This window comes from Mixophyes fleayi, chromosome 10, assembly GCF_038048845.1.
Source record: "Mixophyes fleayi isolate aMixFle1 chromosome 10, aMixFle1.hap1, whole genome shotgun sequence".
Taxonomy (NCBI): domain Eukaryota; kingdom Metazoa; phylum Chordata; class Amphibia; order Anura; family Limnodynastidae; genus Mixophyes; species Mixophyes fleayi.
This window is the reverse complement of record NC_134411.1, coordinates 46,119,260-46,136,759: the sequence shown is the minus strand read 5'-3', so window position 1 is coordinate 46,136,759 and position 17,500 is coordinate 46,119,260. Positions and strand designations below refer to the sequence as shown.

General features: G+C 45.9%; 1 long non-coding RNA gene across 1 annotated transcript in view; it reads left to right on the top strand.

Moving 5' to 3' along the window:
* The window catches only part of LOC142104164 (uncharacterized), a 52,007-nt gene that overhangs the window by 6,564 nt on the left and 27,943 nt on the right, over positions 1-17,500 (top strand). The gene's annotated exons all lie outside the window — the stretch shown is intronic.

Below are 17,500 nucleotides of genomic sequence, written 5' to 3'. Positions count from 1 at the left end.
TGTCAACAGGTGGCGGGAGATGCAAGCCTGGATAACTGAGTGCATCAATTTTGTCCCATGTGGGAAGGGCGGGGCAGTCACATGAATTGGGTGAGAGCAATTAAAGAGCAGGACAAAGGAGGACACAGTGTCAGTTAGTGCAACTTATTCAATTATCTCTTCTATGTCCCGTTCTCGTGATTTAAAAAAAGTTGAAAGGAAGAGGACACGTCACATTAGCCCTTCGTCTTCATCTTTTTCAGAGTGTCACATAGAAGACACTCATTTACCCCCATCTCAGGTCTCACTTTGTTTGAAGGAAAAACAGGAAATTTGGGCGAAGTCGAGGGTCACTAAGTATACTCACAAAAATTCCATATCAATGTTTGGGGATTAATGTGGTAAAAATAGAGTATACCAACGCTTTCAGCCTAGGACAGGGAGTTAGTCTCTGCCACTCATAGAGACTCATATGAGTCACTTTTTGAAGAAGAACCTGTCCCTGGCATCTTACCTGACCCTACAACAGTAGATTGGGAGTCTGAGACAGTATATCTGGGTACACAACTATGCAGTCTTACTTTCAATGCAATTTTTGTAACGATTTCACCACCGACTGAAAGTCCGGATGAGCATGCCGATTCATGTGTACACAATTTACCTTCAGATCTGTGACCTCCATCTATTATAACCATCTGCTGAAAAGATTGTGACTTAATGTAACACACATTAGTCTTTTCAATTTTGTATAACATTTTCTTGATTTATTTTGTACCCCAACTTCCAAGTTTTGTGCACCCAAATAATGCCCTAGTGGTGTTTTAGTAAACCACGCACCCCACTGACTACAGCAGGGGTCACCTGGGAGGCGAGTTAGGGGTTTGTGAAATGTGAGAGACTGAGTGAGAAAAAGGAGAGACTGTCAGCAAAGTGGGATTGGACAGGATTAAAGCAGAGAAAAGTGCAGGAAAGAAAAACACAGATAGAGAGGTGATGCAAAAGCTGGGGACCTGGGACAGTGGAGGTGGAGGTCCCAGGCTCCTCCGCAATTGACCCAAGAGCGGGTGATTGATGACTGCAACCTACAGGCAAGAGTGGGGGAGCCACATGAGGGAGAAGACCCCAAAAGAGAAAGAGGGAACGTTGCATGCAGAAGTGTGTCTGCATATGCAGAGGAAAGAGTCCCCAATTCCAGAGAGTGGGAGACCCCCATATCACTAAAGAGAACCCCAAGAGCGAGAGGGAACATTTAGTATGGAAGAGACCCTAGAAAGAGGGTTTTTGAAAGATGCAGTCTCTGAGAGAACACAGAGAAATGTGTCAGAGCCCAGTGGCTGAGAAAACACAGAGAAAAAAGTTTCAGAGCCCAGGGGCTGAGAGAACACAGAGCAAAGTGTCAGGCGCCGTCCCCGCACTGTGCATAGGTGCTGGGCACGGACGCCTGTCTCTCGTGGAAAATCGTGCACCGTTGCCTAGCAATGGAACGCATGCGCAGAAATCCTGCGTCCTGTTGCTAGGCAATGGGACACTTCTTTACTCAGGATGTCGGCGATCAGGTGGATCTGACCACCGATATCATTCCCTACCTATCAGGGGCCATGTTAGGGTATATCAGGCACCTTCTCCAATCTGTCTGTTGCAGAGTATTGGTTTCACCTACTCCAGCGTGCTTTATCTTGTTCCCTTGCTCCTGTTATTGTTATATCGGTTCCTGGCTTGTTCCTGACCACTCTCTGTCCTGCGATTTGGCTCTGTTGTTATCCGCATTCCGACCTCTGGCTTGCTCCTGACCTTTCCTCTGGATCACTCTTGTGTACTGCGCTATCATTTGGTATCTGACCCGGACTGTACGACCATTCCTGTTCTCTCCCGCTGCACTGATAACTAACTTGGAGACCGCGACCTGTGCATCTCACGCAACCAAGCCCATAACTCCTTGCGGGGGTCCCTGGTGAATACCGGGGGTGAGTTAGACTCTGCGCCTCCCTGTCTAGTTGTGTCAATATCAGTCAGCAGCATACTCAAAAGTCATTATCATGACAGTATACTCTGGCCATGGAGTAACCAGGATGAACCTTCAGCCCGGGATCTTCTTTTGCACTTGGCCCAACGTGTGGACCAGCAAGACGCCAATTAGGCTCAACTCCTACAGTGTATTCAGAGTGTAGTCTCTCATCTGGACACCCTTCAAGGGTCATTACCTGTACGCCTTGTGGTCCCTTCTGGAATAGAAGCTTCTACTGCTGCCTCAGCCTCAACTAGCTCTACCATTTCCACGAGCTCCTGAGGTTTACGCATACCACCTCCAGAGAAATATGACGGAGATCCAAAGAAGTTCCGCAGGTTTCTTAATCAATGTGCTCTACAGTTTGAACTCGTTCCTGAAAACTTTTCTTCAGACATAATTAAGGTGGCCTATATAATCTCCCTCCTTTCAGGCCAAGCCCTTGCCTGGGCATCACCATTATGGGAACGTGACGATCCGTTGCTTCAGAATTCCATGACCTTTATTGAAAGCTTTCGCAGGGTGTTTGACGAACCTGGTCATGTGTCCTCTGCGTCCACTGGTCTCTTAAACCTTCGTCAGGAATCTCTCTCTACAGGTCAGTACAAGTCCAATTCCGGACACTAGCGTCTGAGCTTCATTGGAATGATGAGGCCCTTATCGCTAAATTCTGGCAAGGATTGAGTGACAGGATAAAGGAAGAATTAGCATCACGGGATCTGCCTTCTAAATTGGATGATTTAATTTTCTTATGTATCAAAGTGGATATCCACCACCAAGAACGCACACAGGAACGGGAACAAGGTCGCTGATCCATTCCGCGCCTGGTACCTTAATTTCAATCTCCTGCTCTCTCCATGGAAGAACCCATGCAAATTGGTCGTTCACGACTATTTTCTGAAGAAAGAGATAGACGCCTGAAATATCGGTTATGTCTCTACTGTAGGGATCCTGGACACCTTCTCTCTCTATGCCCAAAGAGTCCGGGAAGCGCCACCTTCTAGGTGATTGCAGGGAGGTCATCCTAGGATCCCAGTCCTCTTCGTCCTGTCCCCAGAAAGAATCAGAATTTCTCATGCGCATTGTTCTTTTTTCCTCTGATGGTCCTCAAATTCTATCTGCTTTGTGGACTCGAGATCCACAGGGAACTTCATATCCTCCAGTTTGGTATCGCAGCTCCGTTTGGGAAGTTCCCTCAGCCACTGATACTCACCACAGTAGATGGAAACCAGGTCTCTAATGGCTCTATCACCTGCATTACCATTTATGTTCGGCTGATGGTAAGAGCTCTCCATTTGAAATGGATTAAATTCCTGGTTCTCCTGCAATCCATTAACCCTTTTATTCTGGGTCTACCCTGGCTAAGGACACATTCTCCTCAATTCAATTGGCATCACGCTCAGATTACTTCCTGGGTCTCTTCTTGTAAGTCACGTTGCTTGACTCCTGTCATTCGCAGTAACCCAGTCATCTTCTGTCGGGCTATTTCCTCCTGTGATATCCTCCCCAAGGTCTGCTCTGAATTCCTTGATGTTTTTAGCAAAGTGACTGTAGAATATCTACCCCCCCCCCCCCCCCCCCACCGTCCTTGGGACTGCCCCATTGATCTAGTGCCAGGCAAGAGCATTCCTCTGTCCATACCTGAGACCCAGTCTATGTCCGAATACGTCTCTGAGAACCTCAAATGAGGATTTATTCGCAAATTGTCTTCTCCCGCTGGCGCATTTGTATTTCGGTGAAAAAGAAAGATGGATCCCTTAGACCATGCATTGACTATCGCAAACTTAATGCCATAACGGTCAAAAACTGGTATCCTCTGCCTCTAATCCCTGAGCTGTTCGATCGTATCCGTGAAGCTCAAATCTTAACAAAGTTGGACCTCAGGGGCGCCTATAATCTAATCAGGATTAGGAAAGGGTATTTAATACCAGAGACGGCCACTAGGAATACCTTGTAATGCCCTTTGGGCTATGTAATGCACCAGCCGTATTCCATGAATTTGTCAACGAGATCTTCTGAGATTTATTGTATCAGTCTGTGGTGGTCTATTTAGATGATACTCTGATATTTTCCCAGGACCTTTTTTCTCACCATGCTCATGTGAAAGAAGTGCTTCATCGCTAACGGGAGAACCACTTATATTGCACAATGGAAAAATGCCTCTTTCATCAACCCCAGGTACCCTTTCTGGGATACATTGTCTCCGGATCTGCTCTCCAAATGGATCCAGATAAAGTGAAGGCCATCCTTGACTGGCCCCAGCCGGCAGGGTTAAAAGCTACTCAACGCTTCATCGGTTTCACTAATTACTACCGGCAATTTATTCAGGGATTTTCTTATTACTCCCATTACCTCTCTGACACATAAGGGAAGCCAAGTTAAATCCTGGTCTAATGAAGCAGTTCTTGCATTTAAAGCTATCAAAAAAGCTTTCTCTTCGGCTACTATCTTGATTCAGCCTGATCTACTCAAACACTTCTTCCTGTAGGTTGACGTCTCTTCTGTAGGTGTACTGGCTGTCCTAGCCCAGAAGAGTTCCTCTGGTACCGTCAGACCCTGTGGCTTCTTCTCTAAAAATTCTCTTCCACCGAATCTAACTATGGTATTGTGGACAAGGACCTCATAGCTATTAAACTCGCATTGGAAGAATGGCGCTATTTATTGGAGGGAGCTCACTTTCCAGTCACTGTTTTCACTGATCATAAAAATCTCATCTGTTTACAATCTGCTCAATGTCTAAATTCCCGGCAGGCTCGATGGTCTTTATTCTTCAGTCGTTTTCAGCTCATTTTGACTTTCCAACCTAGCTCCTAGAATTTCAGGGCGGAAGCTCTCTCACGGTCCTTCGATCCCTCAAAGACATTTATGCCCACCAAACCTATTATTAATCCTGAGAATATTTTGGCAATAACGCAATCCTCCATCAAGACCCTCCCTGCCGGACATGCCTTTGTTGACGCCCGTTTATGCAGCAAATTGCTAAATTGCTCACATAGTTCCAAAATTGCAGGACACACTGGTGCTAAGAAAACGGTGGCACTTTTCTCCCGTTCTTACTGGTGGCCCTCCTTGATTCCTGATGTACGGAAGTTTATCCATGAAGAATGTGCCAGATATAAACCTCCTAGACATCCTCCTGCCGGGCTCCTGCTTCTGCGCCCCATTGCTGAACATCCCTGGTCCAACATAAGTATGGATTTTATTATGGATCTCCCAAGCATTCTTGGTCACACTTATATATGGGTAGTTGTTGACTGATTTTCAAAATTCGCTCATTTTGTTCCCCTCAAGGGTCTACCTTCTGCTTCTGAATTGGCATCCTTGTTTATTCTTCACATTTTCTGTCTGCATGGTTGCCCTTGGGAGATCATCTCTGACTATGGGGTGCAGTTTGTTTTCAGTTTTCGGAGGGCCTTCTGCAAACTCCTGGGAATCAATTCAAAGTTCTCCTCCAGATACCATCCCCAGACGAATGGTCAAACTCAGCAGGTCAACCAGGATTTGGAGTCCTACATTCAATGCTTTTGTTCCGAACAGCAATCCACTTTGAGTAAGTTTCTTCCTTGGGCAGAATTCTCCCACTATAATCATTTGCTTGAATCCACAGGCATGATGCCTACCTTTTCAGACTTACCTGACTCCATGGTACCGGCAGCTCAAGATTTGATTCACAACTTTTCCTCAATCTGGTCTCAGGTGCAAATAAAGTTATAACACTCTCTGGAGGAATGGTCTCTAACAGACAGAAAATAACTGTGGAGAGAACCAGGACAGGGCTGTGGCAGTGAGAGACAGCGTTGATAGGAATATAAATTATGCTAAACAACTCCAGCTGAGGGAGTCAGGGCATAAAATTGGCTACAATGTTTGGCAGAGATGGAAGCAACATCCCCTGCGGAAGACAGCGTGGCTGAAGTTCAGAGAGGGAGTGATGACAGTGATAACGCCATTTTGTGGATCCAGTGTGCTTGTGGAGAACAGAACCAGAATATTCATGAGGAGAAGAGCATCCTAACAGAGTCTGGAAGTTCTAAATAACCTGTATTTCCTGTTTATTGTACAGGACGGAGTTTAATATAAATTACTTTAGTAGTTAGTGAGGGAACAGGTGGGGAGACCCGAAGATAGTGAGTAAGCCGTTTTTCTGGACTTTGTGACGAGGGCTAGAAGTAGGGATAGGTAGAATTAAGGGAAGAGACTGTGTTAATTAAAGATGACCCAGTTTACCCTATATTGCTATCTAGAACGTATGCTGAGCCATACATAAGGGATGTATTAACTGTCAGTCATTTATTTTCATGCTAACAGCATTATAGTATTGGAAAGAACCAGAAACAGTTTATGTGAGGAAAATTGCACCTCAGAGAAAGCAAATAATAAAACATAGTTAAGACGTATTTAAGAAGTATTTTGGCTAGATATCCTGAATTGATCGAGGAGAGTATTGCTAAAGTGCCTGATATTACTCCGCTGCAAACAACGGCTAATTTGAGTGATGTCATATTCCGCAAACTAAACTTTACTGCTGGATTCACAGCTGAACTAACAGGAAGTGGATGGCATTGATTAATTTTGCATAACCTAATGTTCATATGTTGAAATGTTTATGCATATATCTGATGTTGAAATGTAAATTGGAGAAGTTTAAATTAGCCAAAACCTGTGTATTGATGCTCCTGTAATAAAAGTATTAAGCTAATATATAAGGTAAATACTTCTTGGAGAGGAGAGAGAAATTATAATAATACCATACTTACCAACTTTATAATCTTCGATTCCGGGAGCCTGTGGGGGAGGTGGGTGGGATGGGGAGCGGGGCTCCAACATGCGCGTAATTTTGGACCCCATGACGTAATGACGCAAACGCGTCACTTGACAGTGGGGGGCGGGGCCAAACGCTGCGATTCACCGGGAATCATGGCGTTTGGGACCTAATTCTGCCCACTTCACTAGGAAGTGGGCACTTCCTAGTGAAGTGGGCAGATCCGAGAGATTGCCACACTCTCCATGGAGTCCGTGAGACTCTCGCAAAATGCGGGAGTCTCCCGGCCATTCCGGGAGAGTTGGCAAGTATGAATTATACTGGATTGAAGTTTAAATTGTAACATGTTTATAGTGAAACTTATTTTATGCTATTCTGCTAGTTAGAGTAACTCTTAGGAATAGATTATACTAGATATTCTTAATATAGCTTTTATTTTGTAATAAAAGTCAAATTTGACACAAAACTCAGTTTTGAAGGTCTGCTCTAAACAATAAATGTGCCAGCGTGGCTTTCCAAACCCACCATGTAGTATTGCCGTTACTCTTATCGTGTGCCTGTGGTACTGAAGTAGGGGGCAAGGAACTGCCTGTTTCTTGGTCTCCCTCTGGTGTCACTGACAAAGGACATTACCCGACAAAGAGCCTACTAAATTTGACGAAGGTGGAGGCACTGTGCTAAAAGATATTCAAGGTGAGAGGATGTTCTACACTACCAGACACACATTTAAAAAAACAAACCACCCACTTGTTTGGGGACAGTGAGAAAGGGGGTGTTACATATAGATAAAAAACTGAAAATAACAGTTGTCATCCAGACCACCCATTGCATTTGAAAATCTGTGTCTCTCTGGCCCATCTTCGAATGGTCTTATCTCCACACTGTATAATGCTCCCTTTCCCACCACCACAGATGTTAAAGACCGCTTCCAGATGCAGTGGGAAATGGACTTGGAGACTACACTAGACCACAAAGAGTGGTCAGAAATTTTGAATGGACAGCGCGCTGCTGCATAAATGCCAATAAATGACTCCATAGATGGTATTATGTTCCCTTCAGATTACAAGCTATACACCCACAATCAGATGCTGCTTGTTGGAGAAATTGTAGCCAAACTGGAACCTTCATGCATATTTGGTGGGACTGTGCCAAAATACGCCCATACTGGACAGCAGTCCTCACATTAGCTTCAGCAATCCGTGGCACCCATATACCCTCCGATCCTAAGCATGGACTGTTTCCACTACCTCTCCCAGACCTCCCCTCTCATGCCCACAATCTCCTCCGACATATTATTAGCGCGACCACTTGTCAAATAGCTGCCTCCTGGAAAAATCCCACGCCACCAACACTCCAAATGGTCTGTGGTCGGGTTTGGCATACTTAGAAGATGGAGCACATCACCAGCATACTGAGGAGTTCCTCCATGTCCTAAAAATTTTCGTCCCCATGGGCTTCTTACCACAACCAATCTTTGCTCCAATTCTGACAGGAACCAGGAATACCATCAAATAACACTACGACTGGTAGGATCTGTCAAGAAAGTCTCAAATATAAATGAGTGTAGCATCGGCGACCCGAGCTGGCCGCACATCTGCTTTAGATACCTCCTTGCAGGCAGAGAACAGCATCTCCCAAAATGCATTGGGGAAGAGGAGCTGGTGAAGTAACAGATGAAAACAGCAGTTGGAATTCTGAGGGGGACTGAGAGTGAGAGGCAGCATTTGGGAGAGGAGGAGGAGAGGAAAGGAAATATTATAGAGCAAGAGCTACTGTGGTGATGAGAGAGACCAGCACTGTATAGACAGAGGAGGATTGTCACGGTCGTCTGAATTTCTTGATCCGATTCGGGACCCTTGGGACTAGCTGGAGCAGGAGTGAAACAGAACTTAGCAGCCTGGATGTACTTCTTGCTCATGTTCGTGCTGATTGTAGAATATAGCAGGGGAATTAGCAGTCTGGAAATGTAGACAGGAACACTGCACTTGTAATGCAGTCAGGAACACTGCACTTGTAATGCAGTCAGGAACACCGCACTTGTAATGCAGACAGGATTACTGCACTTGTAATGCAGTCAGGAACACTGGAGCCAAGAACTATCCTCTGGAGAGAAGTGTGTTGTTCTGGCAATGAACAGATCACAGCAGCAGGTTTAAATAGGATGTCCCAAACAACTATTGGCTGATCAGTTCATGTGATCACAGCTTCTGAATCTGGTTGGTTTGGAATGATCACCTGACTGCATCCAAGATGGCCGCACCCATGCAGCAGGACAGACAGTATGTGTTTGTTTACAAATGAAGGTGTGGAGAACGGGAATGCTGCAGATGACCAGAAGGGACCCAGGTAGCCGTGGTATGACAGCGGCGGATGAGGTAAGTGCAGCGAAGATCCCGATTTGTGACAGTACCCCCTCCCTTACGAGTGGCCACTGGACACTTGGATTGGGGCTTAGTTGGAAACTTGCGGTGAAATTTTTTGATGAGAGATGGAGCGTGAACATCAGAAGCTTTGATCCAGGCCCTCTCTTCTGGACCATAGCCTTTCCAGTCGACTAAATATTGTAAGGTTTTATGTCGAAACCGAGAGTCCAAGATCTCTTTAATTTCATATTCGTCACCATGTTCAGTCTGCACTTCAGGAGAAACCAGTTTGGGTGTATAAAACCGATTTAGCACCAGTGGTTTCAAGAGAGAGATATGGAAGGTGTTGGGTACCCTGAGGTAAGATGGTAGATGTAATTTGTAGGACACTGGATTGATGACTCGGGAGATGTTAAACGGTCCAATAAAGCGAGAAGCGAATTTCATAGATGGAACTCTGAGGCGTAGATTGCGAGTAGACAGCCAGACTCTGTCTCCGGGTTTTAAGCTTGGAATGGCTCGTCGCTTTTTGTCGGCCTGAATTTTGTAGCGTTGGGACGCTTTAAGTAGAGATTCCCGTACCTGGCGCCAGGAAAACTTCAGAGGCAGGTACTGAGGCTGTAGGAAGTGGAGTAAACAAGGGTACCCTGGGGTGTAGGCCATAGACCGTATGAAATGGAGTGGAAGCAGAGGATTCGTGATAATGATTATTATGAGCAAATTCTGCCCAAGGAAGCAGATCTACCCAGTCGTCTTGAGAAGAGGATATGTACAAACGGAGAAATGTTTCTAGGTCTTGATTAACTCTTTCCGTTTGCCCGTTGGATTGGGGATGATAGGCCGAAGAGAAGTTTAGTTTGATCTGTAGTGCTTGGCACAAGGATCTCCAGAATTTCGCCACAAACTGAACTCCTCTATCTGAGACGATTTCTTCAGGACACCCATGCAAACGGAAGATCTCCTTTATAAATTGCTGAGCCAGGATAGGTGCTGATGGGAGTCCACGGAGAGAAACAAAATGCGCCATTTTAGAGAATCGGTCAACGATGACCCAGATGGTATTGAAATTATTAGAATTGGGCAAATCGGAAACAAAGTCCATAGAAATATGGGTCCAGGGTTTGGTGGGAATAGGCAGAGGCAAAAGTTGACCAGCTGAAGATTGTCTTGAACTTTTATGTTGGGCACAGCTGCCACATGCGGAAACAAATTGCTGAACATCCTGATGAAGCGTAGGCCACCAGTAGCTTCTCAATATGAAAGATTGAGTTTTGCGGATGCCAGCATGACCGGCAAATCTGGAACAATGTGCCCATTGGAGTAATTTTTTACGCAGATTATCAGGAACAAAAGTTTTCCCCTGGGGAGGTGTATTGTCGGGTCTACTGACTGCGATGCTGAGTGGGCTGATAATAGGCCGTGGATCCACAATGATGGAATCTTCTTCTTTTACCATAGAACGTGACAGAGCATCGGCCTTGCGATTTTTGGAACCGGGACGGAAGGTGACATGGATATCAAATCGAGAAAAGAATAGTGCCCATCGGGCCTGATGTGGATTCATGCACTGTGCAGTTTTAAGGTAGAGCAGATTCTTGTGATCCGTGTATATTGTGACAGGATAACGAGCTCCCTCAAGTAAATGTCTCCACTCTTCAAGCGCCAATTTGATGGCAAGCAGCTCTTTGTCCCCTATGGCATAATTTCGTTCAGCTGGTAAAAATTTTCGGGAGAAGAACCCGCAGGTATGCCATTGCTCATCAGCTGGTTTTTGGGAGAGAACTGCCCCTACTCCGACAGATGAGGCATCAACTTCCAAGTAGAATGGACAGGTTAAATCTGGTTGCCTCAGTATGGGAGCAGAAATAAATGCTTGTTTCAGAAGTTGAAAAGCAGATTGGGCTTCTTCAGACCACTTGGCAGGATTAGCTCCTTTTTTGGTGAGGGCGGTGAGTGGTGCTACTACAGTAGAGTAGCCACGAATAAATTTTCGATAGTAGTTAGCAAATCCCAGAAATCGCTGTACTGCCTTTAGTGTAGATGGTTGAGGCCAGTTAAGAATAGCTTGCACCTTCTCTGGGTCCATACGGAGACCGGTGCCCGAGATGATATACCCAAAGAATGGAATGGATTCAACTTCGAAGGTGCATTTTTCAAGCTTGCAATACAGTTTATTCCTTCTGAGACGGCTGAGGACCTCTTTAACATGTCTGCGATGGGACTGGATATCAGAGGAGAAAACGAGGATATCGTCCAAATATACCACAATAGTATGGTACAGTAAGTCCCGAAAGATTTCGTTTATGAAATTCTGAAAAACCGCTGGGGCATTGCTCAGACCGAATGGCATGACAAGATATTCGTAGTGCCCATCCCTGGTGTTAAAGGCGGTTTTCCATTCATCGCCACGCCTGATACGGATCAAATTGTAGGCCCCGCGGAGATCCAACTTCGTAAATATTTGCGCACCTTTGACTCTGTCAAATAACTCTGTGATGAGGGGCAGAGGATACCGGTTCTTGATGGTAATGTCGTTGAGACCTCGGTAATCGATGCAGGGACGTAATCCACCATCTTTTTTTTTTACAAAAAAGAACCCGGCTCCTGCCGGTGAAGAGGATGGGCGAATAAAGCCCCTTTCCAAGTTCTCTTTTACATATTCAGACATAGATTTTGTCTCAGGGATAGAAAGAGGGTAGACTCTGCCACGCGGTGGGGTTTTACCCGGAACAAGATCAATGGGACAGTCCCAATCCCGATGAGGTGGTAGAGTTTCAGCGGCCTGCTTACTGAAAACATCTGTGAACTCTTGGTAGGCAGAAGGAACTGGCAAAACTTCCTTATCAGAGGTGGAGCAATGTGGAAGAACACGTTGTAAACAGGACCCGAAACAAGTTGGAGCCCACGCCAGGATTTGTGGAGTCGACCAGTCAATATGGGGGTTATGCGTTTGAAGCCATGGAAACCCGAGAACCACAGGGCTAGTGGCTTCTGGGATGACCAAAAAGGTAAGAGACTCGGAATGCAGAACTCCTATTTGGAGCGTCACTGGAGAAGTCTGATGCGTAATGGTACCCCCTGGAATACGGCTACCGTCAACCGCAGAGAGAAAGATGGTCACTGGAATTTTCTCTAGTGGAATGGCTAGTTCAGCAGCTAATCTGGCAGACATGAAATTCCCAGCTGCTCCAGAATCCAGCAGGGCTGAAATGTATTGGGAGCCTTGAGCGTGTTTCAGAGTGACTGGGATAATACAGTCCTTGCCTTGTGGGGAGCGAAGAGCCACTCCTAGGCTCACTTCCTCATCGTCAGCTAGGAGGTTGTGTTTACCCGGCTTACGAGGACAATGATGTAACAGATGTCCGGAACTGGCACAGTATAAGCAAAGTTTCTCTCTAACTCGCCGTTCTCGCTCGGTGGGTAAAAGACGTGCTTTGCCTAATTGCATGGGTCCTTCAGGGAAAGGAGACGGTACACGGACCCGTTGAATAGGGTGGAACTTGGGGTGTTTCAGCTTCCTCTTTTCTAGAGCTCTTTCTCTGAACCGAAGATCAACCCGATTGCAGGTGGTAATCAATTGGTCTAGCGTTGTAGGTAAGTCCCGAGACGCTAATACATCCTTAATGTGGTCAGACAGGCCCTGCCAGAAAACCGCAACAAGAGCATCGTTATTCCAAGATAGTTCAGAGGAAAGTGTTTGAAATTGAACAGCATATTGGCCCACAGACTGCTGCCCTTGCCGAAGGCGCAAAATATCTAAAGCGGCTGACGTTGTTCTTCCAGGCTCGTCGAATATTCTGCGGAAGGTAGCCAGGAAGCTATCAATGTCAAATAAAATTGGGTCAGATTTTTCCCAGAGCGGTGATGCCCATGCCAGAGCTTGCCCTGATAGTAGCGAAACAATATAAGCAGTTTTGGTACGTGCAGTGGGGAAATTTCCGGGTTGTAATTCAAAGTGTATACTACACTGGTTGAGAAACCCGCGGCAATTCTTCGGATCGCCATTGTATTTAGCTGGTGTGGGAAGATGGAGTCTGGATGAAGTAAGTAGTGAAGCAGGTATTACTGGCTCAGGCGGAGTATGGGATGGTTGACTGCGGAATAACTGCAAGGTATCCATACGTGTAGAAACATCCTGCAGCAATCTCAAAATTTGCCCCTGGTTAGTTTCTTGTCTCTCAATGCGTTCAGCTAATATTTGGACAGTGTCCTCCCTCGGGGTATGTTCCCCTAGCGGATCCATTAGGCCAGAACAAACTGTCACGGTCGTCTGAATTTCTTGATCCGATTCGGGACCCTTGGGACTAGCTGGAGCAGGAGTGAAACAGAACTTAGCAGCCTGGATGAACTTCTTGCTCATGTTCGTGCTGATTGTAGAATATAGCAGGGGAATTAGCAGTCTGGAAATGTAGACAGGAACACTGCACTTGTAATGCAGTCAGGAACACTGCACTTGTAATGCAGTCAGGAACACCGCACTTGTAATGCAGTCAGGAACACTGCACTTGTAATGCAGTCAGGAACACTGCACTTGTAATGCAGTCAGGAACACTGCACTTAGGAGTGCAGACAGGATTACTGCACTTGTAATGCAGTCAGGAACACTGGAGCCAAGAACTATCCTCTGGAGAGAAGTGTGTTGTTCTGGCAATGAACAGATCACAGCAGCAGGTTTAAATAGGATGTCCCAAACAACTATTGGCTGATCAGTTCATGTGATCACAGCTTCTGAATCTGGTTGGTTTGGAATGATCACCTGACTGCATCCAAGATGGCCGCGCCCATGCAGCAGGACAGACAGTATGTGTTTGTTTACAAATGAAGGTGTGGAGAACGGGAATGCTGCAGATGACCAGAAGGGACCCAGGTAGCCGTGGTATGACAGCGGCGGATGAGGTAAGTGCAGCGAAGATCCCGATTTGTGACAGTGATGCCATAACATGAGACACTATAAGCTGGACTGCTGTGAGACGTCTGACCAGAGGAGCAAAGTGAGAAAGAGAGAGAGGCTGATAAGTACCAATGTTTCTTATATTGTTCATTTGATTGGACTGAGCCATGTTTGTTAACTAGACAGGGATATTTAGCTAGGGTGATTTGACTTAATTAAATCAAGAGAAAACAGCAAAAGTCTTCTGTTATACATACAAAATTTACAGAAAGGAGATCATTTATTTGGCAAGGAGCCTGTTATATGAATTTGGACATTGTCTTGCACTTCAGGCTGCAAACTGCTTTATGTTGGAGCTGAAAGAATGGACCTATATTCCAACTAACTAATGATAAAGCTGCATATCCATAATAAATATTTATGTATTTGCTTCTGAACTGTATTACTATTTTAAGTTATTTAGATAGATATCTGTATACAGCTTTATATCAATATTCTAGTATAACAAGTATTATATAAATTGTAATAGAGGTACCTCTGGTTTATACAAAACAAAAAGAAAGTTGTCAGCGCTTATCGTTTAAACTGCATATCTGTGTGTGTCTAGCAAAATGAAAATATGAGGTATTAGTTCATATTTTGATCAAAAGACTTAAGCCTGCATCCCAACGTCAAGGGTACCTCATTATATGCAGGTCCTACACTGACCTATAAGCTTTAAACACTATTAAAATGCAGTAAAAATCAGATGCACTCCTCTCAAAGGTATAGGGGTTTATTCTAGCAAAGGCTGGCTTGTGAACCATCTTGGAACCTCATCCATGTTACACCATTTGACGAGAGTTCATGGCAAAGTTTTGGGAAAAGCTGAAAGTTATGGCCAAAAAATAACAAGCACCTACATCCCGACGGCTGCAATCTACATTCACAACACCGTCCTCATCAATATCCTCAGTAGCGATGGGAGCTAGCCCTGCATCTAACTTGGTAAGGCTCGATGACTCCTGCACTGTAATTGATTATTCTGAAAAATGTTTAAGCGTTAGTCCCACTGCTGCTGCTGTTGCTGCTGCTGGGGGTGAATCTTCCTCTCATAAGAAGGCCAAGAAAAAGAGCACTAGTACTTTACAACAATTAACTGTGAAACAATCTTTTGCTAGAGGAAGCAAATATGACAGCAGTCACCCAGTCGCCAAGCGGATCACAGACGCCATGGCTGCTATGCTAGTGTTAGAACTGCGTCCAATATCCACAATAAACGCAGCTGGTTTTTCACAGTGAATTGAGGTTTTGCGTCCCCGTTACAAAATTTCATCGCGACACCATTTTTCCCGTAAAGCTATTCTGCAACTATACCAAAAAGTTTGTAAAAATGTAGTAATTGCGCTCAAAAATGCCATTCTGCCCACTGTACAATTAACCACAGATATGTGGACAAGTGGAAGTGGGCAAACCAAAGACTATATGACTGTGACAGCTCACTGGGTTGGTCATTCGCCTTCACCAGCAGCAGCATGTACACCACTACGTAACATTTCTCACAGGCAGCCTACTCTTTGTATCACCAGCTTCACTAACAGGCATACAGCTGATAATTTGTTACGAAAATTAAGGGATGTCATTGATACATGGCTTATACCACTTGGACTGCCCCAGGATATGTCATTTCTGATAACGCCTATAATATTGTGCGAGCATTACAGCGGGGTGAATTCTTCCTTTTGATCCAGCAAGGATGGAGGATCCTGGGGGAGGCGAGGAGGAAAGCCCCCAGGCTCCCAGGCCTAGTGCCTCCAGAAGGCCCAGCTTAGATCCAGGGTCTGGAGTGGGTTCCACTCCCAGTCAGCCTACTACTAACTTGGCTGGGAGTGTGGAATGCCCTAGCCTTATGAAACAAGCAGATCCCCAGGCAGAATTTCCCTGCATGAAGCCGAATGCAGGGATTCCGTGCGGCCAGTCTGTGACAAAATTTCCGCTATGCACCGTGTCCCCAGTAAATCAACTGGAGGACAGTGGGTCAGAAGTACCTGTGCACCCTAACGTGGTAGCTTCAGACAAGGCCGGACTGAATGAGGACTTACCTGCCCCAGTGATGAAACAACTAAGGAAGGGTGGCTCCGGGGTACCTGTGAAGAGCAACAGAGAAGCCCCGACTAGACTCGTGCCGGGAGATGTGAACTTAGCCTCAGTGACGGTACAACTGGAAGCAAATGTGGCATGTGTGCCGGTGATACCAAACAAGGCACCCCTCGCAGATATGGGTCCCTAGTGGAGACACAACTGGGGGCCAACAAAGAAAGTATGACCATAGAAGACAGTGTGGCGGCCGTTAAAATGGGTGAGAAGGCCCAAAAGAAGGCAGCAGTTTCTGTGGTTAGCGGTGTGGTGGCTGGTATAGGAGAGGCGGATGTTGACCCAGGAGAAGTCGGCTTACCTGACTCTGATGAAGGGGAGACGGAGGAACCTGCCATAAAGGCATGGCTGGAGCGGCTCTCTTTGGAAATTCCTAAATTGAAAAGACAAATCGCAGCATTGAAGAAGAAAAGTAACCGTTCGTTTAGTACAGAACGCGCTGTTGTGCGCCTAGAAATTGAGGAGTTGAACGCTATCCTCCTAGATAAGGAAGAATCGATGCAGCTACTTACGATAAAGCTACAGGAGATTGAGCAAGTGACCTGTTCGGGAATGGAGGTTTCTGCTAACATTGACAGCTCTGAGCGCTTGCCGGCAAACCTTCCCACAGACCAGTCTAACAGCGTACCTGATAATCACCTGTATAACAGCATAAGGCAGCAGGAGGGAGAGCCGCCGGTGAGGAAGCCCGTGGCGGCTGCATGTGGTGCGGGGGGGATGCCGGTCAAGTTGCGGTTCCCGTGGTGGACTCGGAGTCTCCATCTCCCGCGTCACTTCCGGTTTTGGCCGATGGTTTTGGTGCGGGTCTCTTGAGGCAGGCAGTGGCATCTGATCCCATTGGCTCCCCTTTTCTGAAAACAGGTAATGGTGATAAATATGGAACTGATCCAAAGACTGGGCTAGTCCCGGTGATAAGCATTTTACCAAAACAAGCTGAATGTAATATATTGTCTTGTGATATACGTGAGTATAATGTGAACACTGCACTATTTCCATCAAAGGCTGGTAATGTTACTTTTATGCAGGGATCAGAGGCAGCCACCCCTAGCAGCTTAGTACCTGGTCCTGTATGCTCCCCGTATGTAGGCTCAGGCGGGCTTATCATGGGTTCTGAATCGGTGGTGTGTGCAGGAAGTTCAATTGATGTTGGAAGGTCCCTAAGTCAGGCCCAGGTTAGAATCATTGACTCCATATACGGGCCCTTGCAGATAACCGAGAGGGTGAAAAAAGCAGCCATCTTAATAGACAAATTAACTAGGAGAAATGCGGAGTTGGCTGGTAATCCTGGTGTTTGGGATAGGCAGCCTGGTTCCGGGGCTATGGGGATTCAATGGGGGAAGGGTCTTAGTGGGTCTATAATGGGTAAT